The sequence below is a fragment of the Nannospalax galili genome, unplaced genomic scaffold (genome assembly GCF_000622305.1).
Source record: "Nannospalax galili isolate Female #2095 unplaced genomic scaffold, S.galili_v1.0 scaffold233, whole genome shotgun sequence".
NCBI lineage: Eukaryota > Metazoa > Chordata > Mammalia > Rodentia > Spalacidae > Nannospalax > Nannospalax galili.
In genome coordinates this window covers 348087-357501 of record NW_008333818.1, presented here as the reverse complement: position 1 = coordinate 357501, position 9415 = coordinate 348087, and positions in this window count along the sequence as shown.

Here is a 9415-nt window from a genome sequence, read left to right as displayed (position 1 = left end):
GTGGGGATTACAGATAATCTGTAAGCATGATCCTTGTAGGAAACTCAAAGCACATGCACGAAAAGCAAAAATAAACAAATGGGGTTATATGAAACTAAAATGTTTCTGTAAAGCTAAGAAAACAGTCAACAAAGTGAAGAACAAACTATAGAACAAGTCATATGTCTGGTGCACAATTAAAATCTAGAATATGTAGAGGACTCTCTAAGGAGTGCTTAGGAACCAACCACATAACCCAGTTAAAAATGAGCAAAGAATTAGAAAAGACATTTCTCAAAACATGGCCTACAAATGGTCTGAAAATTTTCTCAGCATCACTAATAATCAAAAAGGGGTAAATTGAAATGAATGAGATACCACCTCACACCTCTCAGGATGAGGAGTGTCAGGAGGTGAAACAGGATTGAGAAGATAGCTCAGCAAAATGTGCTTGCCACTCAAGCGTGAGGACCTGAGTTGGAGCCCAAGAGCCAACTAAAAAAATTAAGCCAGATGTGGTGGCACGAGCTTATAATCCCAGCATGGGAGAAGGAGAGATAGGCAGATCCTTGGGGCTCACTGACCAGTCTAGCTGGTGTGCCAAGATCTTGGCCAGTCTAGCTGGTGTACATGCCAAGATCAAGGCCACTGAGACACTGTCTCAAAATACAAGGACAAGGGAAGGGTTAACCAAAGTCAAGGATGCATGAAGAAACCATATTGAAACCTACTACATGAAGCTAATTAAAAATCATAAATTTTCTTTTCTTTTGTTGTGAACCTGAGCTTTTAATGACTGCATCAACTTTCCGGACCACAAAAGGACACAAATGGCCAAAGCATAGAGAATAAGAGTCTGCAGAGTGTGGGTCCTTGGACAGGACTCCTATATTAAATTCCTCCCACCCAGGGTTCAGGCACTATTACAGAAGAGGTGGAGGAAAGCTTGTAAGAGTTAGGAAGGAGGTGCATGGCCATATGGAAATAGAGTCCTACAGGCTCCTGGGACCTTGCTCATATGAACCTAAGGCAGTGGGGCAGCACATACAAGATACATGCAAACTCAAGCAGACAAATACCCAGCACAGAACTGTGGAAATGAGCAGCAGGTCCTAATCTTAGCTGAAGAACTATTGGCAGCTTATTACTGCTGGGTGAGGAAGAACTGATCTTCTTAAAGGGAGGTAGTCTAGATAGGCTGACTAGACCTCAGTGGGTAAACTTGCACTGAGGGATATCTGGGCATACTAACTTGACTAGATAGGCCTTAGCACAAATGACAGAATGCATGAAATTAAGTACGGGGGTATGGGAGGGTGCCCATGGCAAAGGGAGTATAAAGATGATTAAGATGCTCTGTGTGAAATACACAAAAAATCAATATAAAATCTACAAAAAGAAGTCATAACTTAAAAACAAACAAAAACAAACAAACAAAAAACACTTGACCGTGTTTTATTGAATGAGCCATGGGTTATTGAATGAAAACCCCAGGGCCAGTTGTGGAGTATGTCCCAAGGAGTTGTTGGCAAGAAGGCCCTGGGAGTCCCCCAGATTATATAAATTAGGCTATTGCTCTTGGTTGCCAACCAGAACTAGATGGCAAGGCCGTGTTCCTGAAGGCACCACACACCTTGATTGCAGAACACAAAGAAACCATGGAACTCAGCTGGAATCTTCTTCCCTGCTGTGAGCTTTCACAGTGCTGGAGACTGCCATGTAGACAGCTGGGGAGGAAAGCTAGAATGTTCTTTCTCCACTTCTCACCTTGCCTGCTACTATACCCACTCGCCAGGTGAGAAGTGCCTACTTATCCAAGAGTGCCATGACTGTTATGTGGGCAACCAACTGATTTCTGATTAGATCTGAGGCGCATTTCATAGGAGGAAGCTAATGTCCACTACTACCAACCTGGTCAAATGACTGTGGCTGGGGAAGTCGAAAGCACCAAAGGTGAATCCATTACTTCTGTTTTGCTAAATGGACATGTTGTGCCCCCTCAGCGTTGATCAAAGAAGCTTCTCTTTACAGTATTCAGCAGTTAATGCAAGATTCATGGCTAGTCAAGGTGCGGAAAACAAGGGACTCAGTCTTAAGCAGGACACACATAGCACTGCCACCTAGTCTCAGGGACATTCTGGAAGAGACAGACACAAGAATGTAAGAGCCTTATGATGAGGAGCAGGGCCTTGAAATGTTGTCTTATGGACTGGGCCAAGCCATGGTACTCATGAACTCACAGCATCTGTGATTGCCTAGTTGCCTACACAGGAGCTATACAGGAACACCTGTGGACATTCATTTATGAATGGGAGAGGGGTCATGGGCCCTCCCCCAGGGGAGCTACTGGCAGCCTAGGGATGCTGGAGGAGGTGAAGTCAATGTCTTCAGTGATGTGGCTGCTGGTGTGTTACTCATGTTCCCACACGAGTGGGTCACAAAGCAAAAACCAAACAAAAAAACACAAGAATGGGATGCAGACTTGGTGGGAAAGTGGTGGTGGAAGGAGGGCTTGGTGGAGGGGGCAGGGAAACAAAAGGGGGTGGAGAGATGACTATGGCCAGAATGTATTATATACATGCATAAAATTGTCAAAGAATAAATCAATTCTAAAAGAGAGGGGAGCCGGAACCAAACTTGGGAAAAAGACAAAAAAAACAAGATGATGGTTTCTGAAAAATGACACCTGAGGTTGACCTTTGCCTCCCACAGCACCCACATACACACACAAGTACACTCACAGACACATACACAAACACAGACACACAAAGAGATGAAAAACACGTACAAGTGAGAGTGTGAAGAAATCCTTGTACACCATTGATGAGAATGTAAATTAGTGCAGCCATCATGGAGGACGCTTTAGAGAATCTTCTAAAAGCTGCAGAAATGGAACTTCTGAAGGATCCAGCAATTCCACCGTGAAGTTTACATATCCCTAGGATCAAACCAGTTTGTCAACGAGGTGTCTGAACCCCCATGTTCAGTGCAATACCATTCACAATAGTCAAGTTATCAAATCCACCTAGTGTTTGATGTAGTAAATATTGTATTTCTATACAGTAGAAAACTACTAGCCTTGAGCTGGGTGTGGTGACACACACACCTGTAATCCCAGCACTTGGGAGGCAAAGGCTGGTGGATCTCTGTGAGGTTGAGGCCAGCCTGTTCTGCATATGGAGTTCCAGGCCAGCTGAGGTACAGGGAGACCTTGTCTAAATTTTTTTTTTTTTTTAAAAAAAAGGAAAGTGAGAAAACTATTAGCTTTAAAAAAGAAAGAAATCTTGTTCTTTGGGAAAATATGGGTGAAGTCTGAGAATACGGGTACAGAATGGTCACTTAAAAATAAAATTAAAATTAAGCCAGGTGTCATGGCCCATACTGTAATATTAGCATTCGGAAGGCTAAGGCGGGAGGGTGGAACCTGAAAGGTTACGCTGGGCTATATAGCAAGACCCTGTCTCAAGAAATTAATGAATTGATTTAGTTTCTTTAATTTCTAGGGAAAAGAAAGACAACTTGTGAGTATGAAGCTGAGTTTGGGCTATACCCAAGTCTTCCAGAAGTCAGGAGTTCAGGTCTATGCACATCAAACTCTGTGGCCAAACTCAGGCACCGAGTCTGAGATGTGTAGTAAAGGCCCAAGAGAGAGAACAGAGAGGACAGTGAAGCAGATCCAGAAAGAAACAGTGATGTTAAAGGTCAGTATTAAAATGATGATGGGGGAGGGGGACGACCTGGGAAGACGGCTTGCTGCATAAAACACTTGCTGTGCAAGCATAAAGAGCAGAGTTCAGAGTCCCAGACAACAAGTAAAAATGACAGACGTGTTAGCACAAGACGGTAATCCCAGCGTGCCTGCAGTGGAATAGGAGGTGGAGATAAGATTCCCAGGAGCCCATAGGCCGGCTAGCCTGGGAATGCAGGAATGAATAAGAAGAGAGCCTGTCTCAAACAAGGTGGAAGGTGAAAACCAACACCCAAGGATGTCCCCTTACCGCCACCCTCCTGACATGGCATGAACTTACTCCTACACGCACACACACACACACACACACACACACACACGCATGCACACACACATACTACATTAAAAAAATTAAAGTTGAAAATAAAATGATGAGTCTTAGAAAAAAGTCATTCTGCATAAGAGGTTACATGCTTTTTGACCATTTGCATGAGCAGGCAAAGCAGTTTGAAGGTTCAGAGATGAGGGCGTGGTACCCTGAGATGCACTGCAAGACTGGATCACGTACAACAAGGCCCACCATTCACCTGGTAAATTTGTGACAGTCCTAATGCAGAGAACTGATCCTGTCTGGTCCTTGTCATTTCATTTCTGTGTAGATTTTTGATGATTTCAAATTGGGCTAAAATTTTATGCTGTCGTACATGATGACCAAGCCTCTTATCCTCTCTAAAGAGGTTTTGAGGTTTTAAATTAAGTAGATATGATGGTTTAGATTTATTAGTTGGTAGATGTTTATCCACTTTCCCTTCCTGCTATGAACTATGGGTGAAGTACACTTCTGGTCCATTGACCTTGAGTTTGGCCAGTGAAATGTCTTTTACTTAAGTCTTTTACTGTGGTAGTTCTTTATGGGAAAACATGACCTGCTGAACCTCTGCCTGTGTCCCAGAAAGAATACATGTGGAATAAACCTTCATAGGACCATATCCAGGATTCAAACCCCTTTAAGTTCAATCAGCAGTAGAACACAACGGAGCTAAACAGCATGCAGTTAAAAAGCAGAGTTTTGGACATGAGAGTGAAGGCTTGCTTCTGTAACAATGAGTTTGGGATCGTTATTTCAAATCATTATCATGGTGAAGGTTAACTAACTCAGTGAATTTAGCAAGGTCTTATGTAAATTCTTGTTGAGGAAACATACACTGAATTGACACAAGTTATCAGTTTCCTGTATCCAGAGTACTGTCTTGGAGTGTTGTTGGATTAGGAAAGATACATAAAACATAAAAGAAAAATTAAAAAAAGATAAGAATTCTTCTTCTGAGATGTGGCTCTTGGACATGTTTCAGATTTCAGACTTTTTGTATTACTTTTAAAATTTGTTATATTAAAGAGCCAAGTGTACTATTATCTATTTTCCATATGTGTGTGTTCATAGTCTTCAGAAGGCAAAACCGAATATTCAAGAATATATTACATATTAATGTGTATGGGGACAAGGACTCACCCTTTAGACCAGGCTGGCCTTGAACTCCCAATTTTCTTGTCCCCATCGTCTGAGTGCTGGGATTAGAGTCACACATTGTATTATTATATTTTTTATTTACTCATTTAATTAAAAAGGAATGCTTAAACGTAATTTTGCTCTAATCGTGTACCTATAAAAGAAAAACACACCTGAAAATTAAAATATTAAAAGAAGTCTATCCACTTGTCCGTTAAATGCCTTCACAAAACACTTTCTGCTAGTTAGGCATGATAGTCTAAGCTACATAAGTGAGACCCTGTCTCAAAACAAAGGAAACGCCTTTGTGGAACACTGAAGTTATCTTCCTAAGCATTCAGTTTTATCTTCTAAAGGCCCTGCCTTTGTTGTCTACCCATAATCAGCCACTGTCTCTAGTGCTTAAGGTTTCAAAATAAAGGGAAGGGCATTTATCTGTATACTGTGGTACCCAGGTGGGCATATCAGTAGCAATTCTAAGATAACTTGATTACAGTGATAACAACCAAGAAGCTACTTACTAAGGTGTAATAGACCCAATTCTGAATGAATCGGGGCAGTTAATCTTGATGTCAGAAGCAGCACTGAGGACTTTGGCAAGAAGATCAGGAGGGGGCTAGAGAGATGCATCAGGGGTTAAGAGCATTGTTTGCTCTTGCAGAGGACCCAGGTTCATTTCTCTGCACCCACATAGCAGCTAATAACAGCCCGTAACTCCAGGTCTTGGATATCTGACACCCTCTTCTGGCATTGAATGATATGAATACGCTTGCATACATTCAAGCAAAACACTCATGCACAAAAAATAAATTTAAAAATTTAACAGGAGACCTGGGTCCTTGGGGTGCAGGTTTAGAACTTTCTATTTATGCTTTTAAAGGAGGACAAATATGATCTGGAGGATCATCTATGATTTGAAAATAATAAAATAATAATAATAATAACAATTTGCCACACAAGCTTGAGGCCTGAGTTCAAAACCCCAGCACTCATATAAAAGCCAGACCACAGTGACAAGTGTTTGCAGTCTTAGTGTTGGGGAAACAGAAACAGGAGGAGACCCTGCACTCAATGGCCAGCAAGTCTTGCTGAGTTGGTAAGCTCCAGATTCAGGGAGAGATCTTGTTTCCAAAAATAAGGTGAACAGCAATAGAAGATATGAAATTGACTTCTTGTCTCCACACATGTCTGCACACATATGTAGTACACAAGAGAACATGCACACCCTCATCCCTACAAACAAACAAAAAAAAAGAATTTGAGGGCTTGGGATGTAGCTTAGCATTCAAGAAGCTGCTTAGCAGGCCCTATCCCTGGGTGAGATCACCAGCACTGACCCCCAGACCATCATATTACAATATAAGACAGTGAACAATTGTTTAAAAACATAGACTAAAAGCACATTTTGAGGAAATAAATTTATTCAAACAATTTTAATGCCTGAGAGGGTTAATTGTTTAGGTTTTGGTTCAATTCCCAATTCTGATAATGATTGATTTTATAAGTATGGATAAGCTTATGGAACTTCCATATACCTCCTCTTTGTCCTTCTTGAAGTGGAGTGAACTCTAGCTCTTCTCTCCCCACCACAAAATTTCTGTAAAGACTGACAAGAAAAAAACATATGCGTGGGCAAAGTGTTCTACACATTCTTAGCCCCTGGGACGTGTAGAAAAAGATGCTACTGTTATAATTTCTGTCACTTGCTGCTGTTATTGAGGGTTAAGGAAAAGCACTTGTAATTAAATAGAGAGGACACAGAAATTAAAGCACTTGGGAAGTAGAGTCTGCAGACAAACGCGGTGGCTGTTGGGTCCCCATCCCTCATTGTCAGGCTCACTTTGGTGGCCGCTCTGCACACGCGCTGGGCATGGCTGTGGTACTGATGACTCACTCAAAGAAGGACATGGGAGATAAGGAGGCCTCACTCCTGAGGCAGCTCTGGGAACAGAGGTTACTTTGCTGTCTGGAGCAGCTCAGAAGGGAGGGGTGAGCCCAGTTCCTGATGGCTTTGTTACCATATCTTCATAGTGGCTGGCTCAATTTCACCAATACAGAGAACCCAAGTTCAGGCTGTGGTGATTGTCCAGAGGGCTAATGTTCATAACTCTCATGTGTCGGCACCATGGTCTCACTGCAGGAACTAGCCCTCGGCTTATACTCACATAATCTGAATTGTCCCTGTTATTATTTTCCTAGAGGAACATCAACTAAAGGGATTGACTGGTAGAAAGTGAGAAAGGAAATGCTGATGGAGGTATGGATGTACATGGGTGGAGTAGTGGACTTCCTGAGCAAGGAAGGCAGCACTGGTATGTGCCAAAGCAGACCAAGCCCTCCCACCTGCTTTGTGTGTATACACATGTGTGTTCATGATGTGCATGGTGTATGATGTGTCTGCGTGTAAATGCAAGCATGCAGCTGTCATGCCATGTATGTGGAGGTCAGAGGACAATTTTGGGGAGTTTTCTCCTTCCACCATGAATTCTGGGGATTGGACTCAGATTGTTAAGCATGTATGACAAGTGCCTTTACTTGCTGCACCATCACGCTGGGCCCCAGACCAGGCACTTTTGAAATTCTGACCTGCCAGTTTTTCCTCTGGCCAATCCTCATTCCCATCTTTATCCACGATTCCACTCCTTCTCTTGCTGGCCGTACTGTTGTCTTGGCCATTCAAGAGCACAGCGGGGCTCATCTGTGATTTACTAGAATGACTCAACAATTAGTTTCCATGACTTCATTTTCTTGCATGATCTTTTCTATGTGTTCCTTTACTGGCCGTCTACCTGGGCCAGGCCCTCCTTCATTCTCTTGCTTACTAATGAAGCTGCTGTCTCCTGGTTTTTGTTCATTCAGACTGTATCTTCAATACCATATCAGCGTTTCTTAGATATTCTTTTATCCTGTCCCATCTTTCCTCAAAAGTCTAAATTTCCCCAATACCTTATGTTCTCTTGTATGAAGTCAGATTTTTCTTTATGACTTTGTTCTGGTACTCCATAACAGGGTCCTACTGACAGAGTAGCTTTGCTTTACTTTGCAAATTACAAAGCCATCCTTCAACACCCATCTCCCTCCCAATGAACCCACACTGCTGATATAATTAGGAAGTTTTACATCATGTCCTTAGTATTAGCATGTTCACACATCCCATAGCCTATGATGAAGACACAGAGGACAGAGGTGAAATATTTGCTCCCAGAAATATGCTTGCTTTACTGAGACTTCTGATGAGAGCTCAGGATGATGTGGGAAGGAGAATTTGGGCTTGAAATCCCATCCATTTCTATAAATGTCAATGAAGCATTTTAGAGAGACATGATGGAAAAGGGATACAGTACCTTTCACAAAATGCTTTTCAAACTATAAGAACACGAAGAGTCATGCTATCAGCATAATTGAGTGCGGAATAAAGAAAGAGATTCAAGAGAGCTCCGTTCTTTTACAGCAGGTATGAGACCCTGCGAGACAGGCATAGGAAAGTATCACTTTCATTTTCCAGAGGACAAAACTTGCTCACCTGCCTGAGAGTTCAAGTGGCTTGTTTATTGTCACAGAGCTAATAATTAGCAGATTAGTGTCTGTTCCTTGAGTGATCTTTTTACTGTAGCACTTTGCGTACAACCAGCAGGGCCATGCATGGATCACAAGGAAAAGCAATGAAGTGTGCTTGGGAACAGTGTGAATGAGCAGGGTGCTGTGAGGCCTCCTGGGAAAGATGGCATTTGACCCAGGGCTGAAAGAATCCAAGAGGTTCCAATCAGAGAAGAAAAGAGGGTAGAATATTCTAGAAATAAAGAGACATGATGAACAAAGTCACAGAACAGAATATGGGAAACAGACAGGGGCAAGATTGTTTGTTGAGGGAAGACTTCTCCTTCTTCTCCCCTGAGAAACTGAGATAAGGGAGGAAGGGAGGCCTGAGTGTACCCTCACTGATAAACAGGCTCCACCCAGAGGCCAACAGTGCACATTTGGGGAGAGAGCGAGAGAGTGTCAGGGGTGCCCCTCCTCCAGGCCACAGGGACTGGGGTGGGGGCAGAGGGAGGTCACTTTCTAAATCTTAGTCTTTAGATTCAACATCTGGAGCAGAACCAGAGAGGATTCTGGGAGCCAGAGAGAAGCACAGACAGATGGCAAGTGTCCTGGAGAAATATCCCCTTCTAGAGCTAGCACGTGGGGTTGGGGGTAGTAGGGTGGCTGTGTGCAAATATTCTGCCCCTTAGCCAACAGACGGA